The sequence below is a fragment of the Microtus pennsylvanicus genome, chromosome 1 (assembly GCF_037038515.1).
Source record: "Microtus pennsylvanicus isolate mMicPen1 chromosome 1, mMicPen1.hap1, whole genome shotgun sequence".
Taxonomy (NCBI): domain Eukaryota; kingdom Metazoa; phylum Chordata; class Mammalia; order Rodentia; family Cricetidae; genus Microtus; species Microtus pennsylvanicus.
In genome coordinates, this window is record NC_134579.1 from 21,172,829 (window position 1) to 21,187,523 (window position 14,695).

The following is a 14,695-nucleotide window of genomic DNA, read 5'->3' on the forward strand; positions in this document are numbered from 1 at the left end:
AGTTGATTCCTCCCAGTCCTTCCCAGATCACCAGATCACCAAAGCAGCAGGATGTGATCTGCCCCACTGAAAATGATACTGAGCAACATGGCTGTACATAGCACAAAGTAGCTACACCAAAACTAGAGAAAGCTTAATGACACAACAGAAAGCTCAAAAAAAGGAAGAAGAAACCTATTTGTAAACACAGAAAGGATATTACCATGACAAACTAGATTTATCAGCTTCTTGAGAAATTCAGCCTCCAGAAATCAGAGAATTATGCTTGATTTTCAGTCTATCACATATTGAAAATGGAGGGTTCAGTGGATATAAACAGTAAAGCAGGAGGGAATTTTTGTTATGTAATTATGATTGGATAATTGAATTTTACTTTTTCTTATTTTGGAGAGCTCAGCATGTTCTTCAATTTGAAGGCATCATTTACCAAGTGATCATTTACTGTAGAAGATAACAAAAATAATAACGATTAGCAAATGGTTGTTGGATGGATACACCTACTATCCTTTCACAGTAGGTTTATAGATTAGTATGTATATTCTTCCAAAAATAATCAAAGGGAAAATAAGCATAGAGAATACATGTTGCAATATTATAAAAACTTTAAAAACCAAACAGAATGGTCTAGAAAGCAACGTTTTAAAAGTAAGTAGACACATTAAAAAAAACAAAATAAAAAATAAATGGTTAAACAAAGAAAAATTAAGAGATATGAATGTAAAGTTATGCTTCCAACAATGAGAAATTAAATTTATGTCAGCTTAGAGTACGTAGATCTCTAATGACACAATTGTGTAAAAATAGGAATTCTTGACTTTTATTGAATATCTCTTGGATTATATGTTACTTTCTGATGAAAATTCAGCTTTTCTAGTGCTCTTCGAAGCATACTAAACCACCTAATAATATATGGCTTCCCAACTTAAGGATATTTCTCACTTACAGCTATTAATAATCAGTTGATTGACAATAACTATATAGTTCTTTAAATTTCACTGGGTTTTGCTATCACGTTACATTTATTAGCGTAAGAAGATAAAAATATAATGGTTTCATATACTATAATAAACATTTGGAAATTGTACATTATTCTCTATAAACATCATGGAAAGAAAGTCAAGTTGTTCCAAGTAGGATTTCTCATTACTAATGACTCTATCACAGCTGACATTTCAAAAATGGGTATTGAATAACAAAAACATTCATAATTACCTTATTTTATTTTTACTTATTTCCAAAATTGAAATATATCATATCTATAACTAAATTATTTAAATTCATCACTGCCAAAGATTTTTGGTTTGCTTGAGCTAAAATATATCAGCAAAACAAATCATATTAGCATGTCTTCTGAGTTTTAATTTCTATAACATACTCACTTTTCCTTTTGGTATATTTTTAATTTCTGTAATTCTAATATTGTTAAGAACTCACAGAATTGCAGTTCCAAACTTTTCCTTCTTGTTCTTTGTGACAAAGTTATTCTTTTGAAGCGGCTGACAAGAAAATGATGTGTAACAAAAAGGGTACTCCTGTACAGAGTGTCATTCTTTAGACTCTACAAAAATGTATGATATTAACAAGGATTTTCAGATAATACACGGTTTAAAAGTTCTCCATACTGTTATTTTGAACTCATTCGTAATTCTGAGCACACTACTGGCAAGGTGCTGATTAGGGCGATAATGGTTGTGGCATGAAAATAGATGAGACTGCAGGAGCTGAGACTAGCTGCTTGTCTCACAGTCATGTGTTTGTAAAAGTAACAGCCCACGAAAGTACCAAGATAAAACTTTTAAAACTGATCCTGGTTCTTAATTTTATCATCTGGAACAGATGAGAAAATTCAATAAACTTTTTTAAATTAACATCTCAAAATCCAAACTACGATTTTAAGAACATACAGGTCATACATGCTTACACACACACACACACACACACACACACACACACACACACACACACACACATATATTAAATTTATTTAATTAATTAATTTATTTATTTAAATTAGTTAAAATTTAATCACACTGTTTGCAACCTTCCTGTTCCACCTTCTAATTCCTCACGTCACCCTCTAATTTCTAATCAAATTGATGATCTCTTTTCTTTGTTAATACTGCTAAATATATACATATATGTAGAAATAATAAATAAATATAACTTTCTGATCTATTTAGGTTTCTGATTGTCTATGAATTTAGGACTGTCCAGTTGACAATTGATATTAAATTATAGGGCTGCTCCCTTGGAGAGATTAATTCTCCATAATGCTGAGCTATCATATGTTTAACTTTCCTGGATTTTCAATGAGGCACAATCTCCCAGCAGATTTTGATGTTGAGGCTCTTACAATCCTCTTGACCCTCCTCTGAGTTGTGCTGTAATGTATCTATCTACTGGGAATTAACACCTCACATTCACTTACTAATGCATTTTGGCTTGTTTTGGTTTTATAAAGTTGTCTCATTTTGGTCAAATAAAAACTTTTTAGTTTTCTTTTTTTTATATTATAATTTATTTATTTAAGATTTCTGTCTCTTCCCCGCCACCATTTCCCTCTCCCTCCCCCAATCAAGTCCTCCTCCCTTGTCAGCCCACAGAGCAATCAGGGTTCCCTGTCCTGTGGGAAGTCCAAGGACCACCCACCTCCATCCAGGTCTAGTAAGGTGAGCATCCAAACTGCCTAGGCTCCCACAAAGACAGTACGTGCAGTAGGATCAAACTTTTAATGGATGAGAACTACACTAAACTTTTGGTAAAATAAGTTTTACATTGTAGTTAGAAATTATGTTAGTCTAGTAACGTGGTAGAACTAAGTAGAACTCTAAGATAATAGCATCACTTCACCAGTGGAGTTTACTAAATTTTTCAATACTGATTTTGATCATGTGCACAAAGGTAGCAAAGGAACTAAAATGTGCATTCTAAATTCTCATATGCACAATTAATACAACAAATATAACTGATATATATATATATATATATATGTATAAAACAAATATAACTGAAGTCAAAGCTATGTTGAGAAGTCCATTCAATAGTAGTTTATTCATATTATTGTAAATTGCACTAAATATGTTATTTATAGTAAAATTTATCAGATATTAATATATAAAAAGTCAATATTATCTAAAATCTGTTTATAATAAAGAGTTCAAATAGTGGGGGCTGGAGAGATGGCTCAGCGGTTAAGAGCATTGACTGCTCTTACAAAGGTCCTGAGTTCAATTCCCAGCAACCACATGGTGGCTCACAACCATCTGTAATGAGGTCTTGTGCCCTCTCCTGGCCTGCAGGGATACACACAGACAGAACATTGTATATATACATAATAAATAAATAAATATTTTTAAAAAAAGAGTTCAAATAGTAATAAGTGTGAAAACTACTCAATTAAAATACAGGCCAGGGTTTTGAAAAGATACTTCATTAAATATAGAAAATTTATAACAGGAGAAACTAAATGTCTCATAACTGTTACCAATAGAAAGATGAAATTTAAATTATTATAACATGGCACTACTGTCAACAGCAAGTGTTATATTGTATACACATTATTTTTGGAAATGACAGGGAACTGCTTTTTTGACATACATTGCTGGTTGAGGTATAAAAATAACATGTCTACATTTTAATAAGAATTTATTATAAGTATATGATTTTGATCATGCAAATATACATTCACATTCTACATTTTTAAATTGTTCCTATTTTTAGTCACCTTTTTCCTCTTATTGGAATGTGTGTGTTCTAGAATAGTATATGATATTCTCTGAGTCTATCTCCATCTCTGTCTCTACCTTTCTTTTTCACATACATACCCATACATACAGAAGAGGTGACAATCATCACAATACACAAATGAAAGCAGGATCCCTAGGAATTAAACTCCCTTAATATCTTTCTAGTCAATAAATTGCAGCCTGTAGGAAAGCAATGCCATGGCTGGAATTAAAACAATAGACGGTATTTTAACTTAGGACAAATTTTCCAAAGAATAAGTAAAATGCAGCACAAATTTAAAGTGGTATATGGAGGTAAATTTTTAAACCAATGATAAGAATTGCAATAAGAAAAAAATGAGTTAATTGTTCCACTAATAAAATGTGCTTTGTTAGTGGGTGAATAAAATAAGTTTTATTAGAGATTAGAAAAAACAGTATATAAAATAATAATTAAACATTCATGTGCACATTGCCTAATTATGCATCCTTTGAAAGGTTAACTACAAATTCTATTTTTTTTTTCGGTTAGGAAGATTTTGTTTTATATAATACATACAAATAAGGTTTCTTTTACCTCTAGCCCTCCCAATTATTGTTACATGCCTTCCTATCTGGATCCAACTGACTTCTGTTTTACACCAGAAAACAAAGAGGTTACTGAGAGGAAATATAAAAATAGAAACTAGCACATTGAAATGGGAGTAATAAACCAAAGAAAAGAGTCCAAGAAAAGCATAAGAAAAGGATGTAAACAGAGAGACACATGTGTTCACACACTCAGAAATCCCATAAAAACACTAAAATGAAACTCATAATATATTTAAAGGACTTGTAGGATAAAAAGAAAATAAATAATGATTAATAAATACTTTAAAATAATATTAATTTTAAAAATTAAAGTAAAAATTCCCCAGCACAACATTGTGAGACAAGGAACCTCAAAAGACACCTCTGAGTTCATTGTCCTGGCCATGTATTGATGGGCATTCAGCCCCTCCTTAAATTTGTTTCTGCAATGAGACAACCTTGAAGAAAAGTTTTCATTTACAACTGGTTAGCAATTGCATATAGCTTCTGGGTTAGAGATAAGTGTATGTGTTCATTTTTCCTCCATCTGGTGCAAATTTTTACAGGCTCAAGAATCAGAGATTCACTTGTTCTCACACTTAAAAATCGCATAAAATCAGTAAACTTGAAACCATGATATATACAAGATGTTGACCTCTGAAGACCCAATGCATGATGCTGTAATTTCCATTAATTTTTGATTATGATTTTTGATTATGTTGACATAGAAGGAAATATTTTCTTGGAGTCATCCATATATTCTGACTCTTCCATTCCATCTGTTTGCTCTCCCACAGGGTTTCCTGGGGACTGAGGCCAGGGATTTGATAGAGACATCCAGTATAGGTCTGAGTGTTCATAGCACTCTCTCTCTCTCTGCATAATGTCTGGCTGTGGGTTTCTGTATTTTTACTGTTACCAACTAGTGCAGGACGTCTGAGCAGGGCACATTCTATGAGTATAGCACAATGTCATCAGGAATCATTTTATTGCTATTTTTATAAGGCAAATATTTTTTTTTACCCTTGCTCTCTGGGCTACACAGCCTCAGGTTCTTTGTCTCTAAACAATGTCCAGTATAGCTTCCACCCCATGGACTCTCTCTTAAGTCAAAACAAATATTGGTTACTCTCACAAGTTTTGTTCCACCATTGCCCTAGAAATATTGTGGAAGCAGAACATAATTGAGTATCAAGGAGTGTGTGGCTGAGAGTGTATTTATATCTCTCTCCTGAGAGCATTCAGAATGCCTTCCTACACCAGAGAAACTAAAAGGTAGGGGTAAAGGCTCTATTTAGACCCAGATGGATTTAACATGCTCAATGAGTTGTATAGGTGTTGTCTTCAGCAATGAAGCATTGATATTAGCTTGTGGGGAGCAACTTACAGTCTTAGCAAAAGCCTGGGTTGTTTGTGGTTACTTTGGACACATTTGAGCAAATTCTCAATTAGATGTAACCCATTCCTTGGACTAGAAGCTCATCTGGTTATAGGAGATATCCAGTTGGGTTTATATGAAGGGAATCTAAATGAAATCACCAAAACCTGGGGAGACAGAGCCCATTTGGTGTTCATAAGTTAGTTTCTACTTAATTTTTTTTTTCAAATGACAAGAGGAGCTTCATTGATGTCGCCAACAATTATGATTTTACTTAAGAAACAGAAATAAGATAGAATCAATTTTTGTTACTACTTGTGAAAAACTTTCATAAAAAATCAGGATATAAATTAAGGTTAGTTTTGTCACAGCAGGCTCATTGTATCACCCCGTCTCTAGAGTTTTGTAAGAAAGGGGACAAATTTAATAAAACCGTAATCACAAGTAACAATTCAGATATGATTAACAGTGCATAAATCAGACATTGATATGTTTGGCTTCAGTATTCTGAATGTATTTGCTCATTCTGTTTCAATCTGTAGGACATTCTTGGGAAGCAGTTACTGTAATATGCAGAATAGGATCAATTGTGAAGGAGGATGAAAGAGGGGAACAGAGGAGAGGAATATGAAAAGAGACAGCTAAAACTAAGTTCTACTTGAGGGACAGTATGGAAACCTAATGCAGCAGAAGCTTCTTAAAATATTATATCTCATCTCTACTTCTTAGATAAAATCATGATAACCTGAGATATCAAGAAGCCCTATAGTCAGTTGAGAAAATTAAATAGGGATTAACTAATGAGCAAGAATATACATTATTCATTCATGTTTGATGATAATAATGTTTGGCTTTATCCCAAACAGCTTCATTTTCTATCATTTCTTGTGTTGTATTTTACAATTGGAGCATCTGTTTTACACCATTGTTGTCTTCTGGAAAATAGATCTTACACAATAGATTATATTCCTTCATTCACTATTGGTTTTAAACTTAAGGATCAAGAAGTACTCTCCTTTTTTAAATATAGTGCTTGTGTGTGTGTGTGTGTGTGTGTGTGTGTGTGTGTGTGTGTGTGTGTGCAGGTAAATGTGTGTATGCTTGTGTCTATTTGTTTGTGTATGCATGTTTATTTTGTATATGTGTGTATATATGGGTTTGTTCATTATGTTTCCATAAAAGATGCGTATTATGAGGAAATTATACTTAACAGTTGCACTTAGTCATAGTTGAAATACATTAGAGTCTTAATCTAAAATCTACAGACAAAACAACAATTTCTTATTAGAATCAGGAACTTGATATAGTGTTCCTTGATATTATCTTTCTTTTTCGGTACATTAGGCAGGTCTTTAATGTGAATAGAACAATAAGAAGAAAAATGGGCAAAATGTTTGTCACACAGCAATTTCCACATCTCATTTGTGTCAGTGATCTTTAGATCCTAAACTGCAATAAATAATAAAATTTTTATTTTAAATAATTAAAAATAGTCTTTGGTACTATATAAAGACATATCCTGAGACTCTCCACAGATAATGCTTACGAGATCCACTAATTTTCCAAAATCTTATATTGTTACATATTTTATCTCTGTCCATTATTTAACTCATTGTCCTTTCTTTTTTAAAACCAGTTTGGTTGTGATCGTCCTTTCTTAGTGGGTCTATCATTTGTCATCTTCTCTGAAGCCCTAATGTATAGAGAATCAAATCTGTATTATTTTTCTGGATTACTCCATTAATGGTTCCCACTGTTTTCATCATCAATTTCAGTTCCTTCTATTCTACAGACTGGACACTGGACAAAAGTAGATTTCATATATCGTTTTGATTGTAATATATATTAATCCATAAAACCATAAACATAGAAAGAATTTGCATTATATTCTACCAAGTTACATATTTAAACATATCCTTGATTTTATTATGTTGTTCTACATGCTGTTTATTAAAATTAGTAAGTAATAATAGTCCTGACTATTTCTTACATTATAAGAAATATTGTAAATAAGATGCAAAAACAGGGCCATTTGAAATGTTGATCCAAAATATTTAACATTTCTTTGAACAGGGATATAAATAAGCTTCTTGTCCTAAAAAACATAAAACTTTGATTAATGTAGAAAACTTAAAAGGGATAAAATCATAGTTCTAATTTCTTTTTTTTTTTGGTATATGTTTTTAGGTATTTAATGTATCTTCCAATTTTTTGCACATAATTTTACTGTAGCCAAAAGATACTGCTTTTTTTCTTTTTTCTCTTTTTTCTTTTATTTGAAAATAGATTATTTTCTCATACAGTATATGATTATTACAATCTCTACTCTCCCTTTTCCTCCAAGTTTCTCTCCACCGCCTATCTCCTCTGAATCTACTACCTTTCTTTCTTTCTTTCTTTCATTATAAAAGAATTGGAAGGCAGGAGGTGATGGCCATACACCTTTAATCTCAGTACTAGAGACTTAGGAAGCAGAGACATGTGGATTTCTGTGAGTTTGAGGCTAGCCTGGCCAACAATGAAAGTTCTAGGAGTGCCAATGCCACACAGAGAAACTATATTAAAAAATCCAAACCAAAAAAGAAAGAAAAAGGAAAAGAAAGAAAGAAAATGTTGGAATTCAAGGCAAACACAAATACTCTGTGCACTTGCCTGGAGAGGTCTATCTATCATCTATCTATCTATCATCTATCTATCTATCTATCTATCTATCTATCTATCTATCTATCTATCTATCATCTTTCTTTCTTTCTTTCTATCTATCTTCTATCTATCTATCTATCTATCTATCTATCTATCTATCTATCTATCTATCATCTTTCTTTCTTTCTATCTTCTATCATCTATCTATCTATCTATCTATCTATCATCTTTCTTTCTATCTATCTATCTTCTATCTATCTATCTATCTATCTATCTATCTATCTATCTATCTATCTACCTATCTATCTATCATTTTTAAACATAGATGCAAAATAGAAGTCCATTGCCATATTTCAAAAGGATGATAAATATGTATTTCTTCATCCAGGGGCAAGCATGTGCAAGAGCTTGGAATCTGACTACTGAATTAATTTCCATAATTTTAGGGATTAAAATTATTAAATTAACAACATTCCATATTCTGGACAAACTCTCTAAAAGTTGCTACTTTTGAGGAATTTTCTGTTAATGTTTAGTGTTCTAACCTTGAGAACAGTCGAAGATTGCAATGGAAAACATACTGTATTATGCATGAATAACTACCCTGAGGCTTGAATTGCTTTACATACTTCTTTGCACATATTATTGACCAGAAATCTAAGATATGGAATCAAATTAATTGCAAGGAAAATCTGAGAAAGTCATTTGTTCAATGTGTTTTGAATAGAAAATATTATTAATACCTAAGAATCAATGGCAATCAATTTTCAAGCAAAGAAAGGAAGATATTTTCAAATTATTGTTTTTAAAAAAGGTTAGGTGTTTGTTATTTACTTTGTGACAAAGGTTGATTTTCTTTTAGGTGAACTAATGTGTACAGGTGTCTTGTGCAATGGAAAGTAATTACCAAGAACAGTGTCATATTATACAAGGATCTGTACGGCAAATATGGAAATAGCGTCCTGATTTATTGATATAGAAATATTTGAAAAGGAACAATGCTGTGTCACAAGTTTCGATGATAACATTGAATTAGATATAATGATATTCTCTTAGCTACATAATTCAATATTGTCTAATGTCATTATAGGCTAAAATATTTCTTTAGAGTGGCATCTAGGTTGAACACTTGGAGGTTACTTACTGCTTGACAAAATTTCTGAGTGTTAGAGTTTTTTCAAAGTAAGTAACAAATTATACTGATTATGAAAAAAACAAAGAACTAAGTTAGAATATTTGTATGATAATTTACAGATTTTTATTCTTCTTGTTTTTTCATGTATATTGATTCGACTAATTCAGCAAAGGAGTAATTTTCAGAGAGAAAGTAACTGAGAACAAAAGTGTAGCTCAGTGGTCAAACATAGTTGATAAAGCATACAAAATGAGCACAAGATATAGTCAATAAAGCCATAGTTGATAAAGATATAGTTGATGAACAAAATGAGCACCTAGGACAAGATAATAGGCATGGTCTTAGGCAATAAATAAAAGGTTTTATATGCATTTACTATAGAGTAATGGTAAATGAGGAGATATGTATGTCAACCTGATATAATTTTTAAAGTATACTTGAAGTGAAATACTAGCCCTATTTTAAGGTTTTATATATTTTGTAAAGGAACAGGAAATCTAAGGATTCAGGAGCTATTTGTATCTTACAGAAACTGAGAAAGTGAATTAGTTTTTTTTTTAATGATGCGACTTGTGGTAGTTTGATCACATACCCTGAAAGGCCATATTCTCCCAAAGTAGCGGGGCAGCATGAAGTCAGTGGGAATAAATTCAAAATACATCATAGTGCAAAATTTGGAAAAGAAATGCTAGATCATACTGTGCAATCTCTCTGTTCTTGGGTAGCTTGCATAGTATTTTCTGGAACCACAAAAGTTAGTGCAAAAGAAAGAGAGCTTTGGGTCATATTTGTAGCTATCTGAGTTATGTGTTCAAAGTGTGTGTTGTCTTCAGAATAAGGGACCAACTCTCAACCTCTGAGAGGCAATCAAATGCTAAATTCTATTGTTTTAGGAGTCAGTCACTTGAGCTACTCTCACCAATCCTTCATAAGTGTGCTTCTTGTCTAGTACTGGAGTTTTGCTAGTCTGTATTTCTTGTGGGGAGCATTGCTGGCCCAATAGCTTAATTTAATTTAGTATGTCCCCCTCGAGGTGTCCAAGTGTTTGTGTGTGTGTGTGTGTGTGTGTGTGTGCGTGTGTGTGTGTGTGTGTGCATGTGTGTGTGTGTGCTTGTGTGTGTGTGCGTGCGTGTGCATGTACACACACACACACATAAAGGAGGGGGGCACAAAGAGAGAGAGAGAGAGAGAGAGACAGACAGACAGACTGACAGATACTTAACCAGTTCCATTGAGTTAGTAAGATCATATAACTCAGAGAACAGTCTACTATCAAGACTTTGCTACACTAGTATAATTCTTCACTCTAAATCTTTCCTTCTAACCATGGATAAGTACAGTCACCACTTATCAAACAAGTTTCATATTACAGGAAATGAAGAACACCAGAGAAAACAATAAATGCACTCAATGGAAGCATCAACAGATGATAGGGATGACGGCCCAAATGGACGCTTCTATATTGCAACTTCTGCATCAATTTCTCAGGTTGCATTGTGGAAGAGGGTGAAAAAAAATTTTTTGGAACCAGAGTGCCCTGAAAGAAAATTGTAAAACAGTCTCCCCCAGAAATGACTGCATAAACAAAAAAGAACATATAAATATCAATTATTCTCTTATAATAAATGGGGCATAATTGTATAGAGTTTCACTACAGATAGTTATCTGTAACTCTTAGGAGAAATAGAATTAGCCTTTTTAAGAAATGAGCCCCATCATTGGTTGTAAACCATATACACACAAACAAGTAAGCAGATTTAGCAAGATGTATGTGTGTATGTGTTCACATATGTTTGTGTGTGTATGAATGCATGTGTGTATATATATATATATATGTATATATATATATATATTTGGTTATATATATGCATATATATTAACCAAAAAAGGTTTGCAAATTGAAAGTGTGGTTCCATGAAAGTGTTCATGGGAAGATTGCTGGGGGGATCTGGAAATAGCTATTCTGTTTCAAATAACTTTATTTGGAAGAGGAATCACTGACACTATTCCATAATAAAATTTCATGATAAGAAGCACTTCTTCGTAAAAACTTATATTTAATGTTTTAGGACTGGAGTGAATTGAAATCCTAAAAGCTAAGTTGCAAATGTACAGTTAAATGGAAAAATAAAATATTACAGAAAACTTACTGAGACTTATAGTATGGTAGGACAGACATAGAAGTAAGTGATGAATGGCTTCTAATAGGGAACAAGACAGACCAGAAAATTTGGTCCTATATCTGCAACATTCTGAGAGCACCAAATCAAAAAATAACAATTAGTCAGATATTTCCTATAATCTTGAACATCTGGGAACATCAGATCAAAGTACAAAGAAATATTAGCCAGGCATAATATGAACTTGATTACAGACATTACATTTTATTAAAATACTAAATCTGCTTGTTCCATCTCAATATTTCAAAACTATACTCCTGTCTCAGTTCATAGAAAGCATATCGGTGTTTTCTATTTCCTGAAGAAATGTAAATGTAAATTTTCTACTTATAGTAGAATAATAACTAATCTACAGAATAAAATATTACTTAAAAGATAATATATACAGCAAGTAAATCTAAAATTGTTTATGTAACTGAATATTTCATATACATAAATATATATTTATATATATTAAAATATAGAGAAGTAAAAGAAGGGAGAAATAAAGATAGGGATTGATGGGGAGAGATATACATTAATTGTAAAGAAAAATTTTAATTTCAAGGGAAATGAACAGATAATACAATAAAATTTTAAAATTTAAGGGAGTGGTCTGTTCACTCTCTTCCAAAGCCATGCCAATGTTTCAACGAAGGAACATATTTACATATGGTGCTACAGTATGATGAACTTAAAGGTGAAACTCACTAGTAGAAATAAGTTTGCTACGCTTTGGAAAATGGAAGATCTTTCCACATGCAAGCTTAAATTGGGAATTAAGGCAATGACTCAAATAATTAGGGTAAAACAAGCCGTATGTAACTGAAAAATAGAACTTTGTGGCTTACATCATCACAAATTACTGTCTACATACAGCAAATTAATAGTGCAATTACTCAGCATGCTGTTAAAATACAAGATATATCTTTAAACCTATGTCATTTCTGTAGGCAGACACTCATGCTGATTTATTGTTTTATCATTTTTCTTTCTTTCTTAAAACCCTAATGATTATTGTATTTAATTTAACTAATTCTGATGTTCAGAGAAGAGATAATGTTACTTTCAGCATATACTAAATAGAATTTCAGTAAGTTTCTTTTTAACGATTTGCATACAAAAGCTGATATGTCAAGGAGAAAAACTGGATACAAAAATGAATCCATCTGAATCATCTAAACTATGTCAATGACAGATACAGCAGCAGTGAACTTTCATGTAGCTGTTATCTCCTGCCATCCATTGAAAACTGATTCTCAGACAAGTGGCTGACATGGTGTTCTCTGTAGTCCTAATGCACATGTAAGTGATGCCTGCCTCAGCTGTTGCCCATCTCTTCTGTGTTCGTTTGCTTTCCTTCCTTCCTTTCTTCTATCTTTCTGCATTCTTCCCTCCATGTAACTCCTGTTACTCTTCTTCCTCATACCCTTATCCTCTTCATTGTAACCCATAATGCATCTGTCATATCCACACTTTATTGCAATCTGGAGAAAATAAGGAAATGAGAAAATAGAAATGTAAACAGGAAATACTCTCATTGGAATAGAATTTTACATAATATCAAATTAGCTCACAATAATACACATTAAAAATAAATATAAAATTTTCAGTAAAATGTGTGTTGCCTATATTGATATAATTATTTACAGTATTACTTATTTTAAATAACTTTAGTTTGACATTTTCAAATAACCATATCATATAGGATATATAGAATACAGTGTAATCTTTTCTGATATTACTGTTATATCCTTGACAATTAAAGTCTGTAGTGTGTAGTTTGCATCTGGTGGCTTGACTGGGAATTTTGTAGAAGAACTTTTATACTTTATTTTCTAATTTTTATGAAATAACATCTTCATTATCACTAAGTTGAAATATACTTGTGGCTGATGTGGGTCAACTGCAAGAAGTACATTTTAACGACTAAAGTGCAGGAAAGAGAAATTTAATTATAAAGAACATTACTATTTTTATGTAACTTCTTTAAATTCATTTATGCAAGACAGCATCTTTGAACATTTCCATGATTTTATATACCGGATATTTCTCTTCTTGGTTGGGATAATAAAATTTAACAATAAAATTTATACAATTATGGTGTTTTCTTTTATACCAATGAAATTTGTATACTATTCATACATTGTAGAAATTCTGGGCTGGAAAATAATTTATGTTGCACTGGTAAATGTTCAATTGTATATTTTTTAGAAATGTAACCAAATTCAACTTAGTGAATTGATGATTATAATAGAAACTCTTAAATGAGATTAAAATATGCTGAAAAATATTTCAACTGAACCACTTTAAAAGTCCCCAAACATAATTTTGAACATAGAGTTATATAGAGACTTAATGAACAAAAAAAATTGAGAGTAAAGTACATTTATTTTTATAACTGTGTTTGGAAATTAATATTCATATGCATTGAGTTTATCAAGATTGTATTCTAGAAAAATAAATATAAAGAAAGAGTACACAGGGTTTTTGTATGAAGATTTGGATAAAACTCAGAGTTGCCCTACAGTGAAAACTAGGGGCAGACTATGGGCTCTTTGTGAAGGACTTGGGAGGTGTGAACAGAAAATGAATGTGTGTGATATGGTGCTAGATCTGAATAAACCTTATTAAAACAACAATGACAACTGCAACAAAAATAAAAACAACCTTGAATATAAAAGTGAACATTCAATAAGGAATATAATATCTGTTACAAATGTTAGAGAGTCTAAAACAAAGCTTTAAGATGAGTAGTTTGCTCTTGTAATGCCAGCACTCAGTAGCCTAAGACATGTTGTTTGGCAGGAGTTTGAGGCCCATCTGTGCCCAAGGACCATTGCATAAAATGACACAGGGAAATTCAAATAAGCAGATGGTTAAGGAGTTTTCTGTGAGATTACCTCTTCTGTTGGAGAGTGGTTGTTTTTCGGTTTTCGGCTGCTCGGCAAGCTTAGACCCAGAATAATCACAGAAACTATATTAATTAAATCACTACTTGACCTATTAACTCTGGCATCTTATTGGCTAACTATTATATTAATTTAACCCGTTTCTATTAATCTGTATATTGTCATGTGGCTGT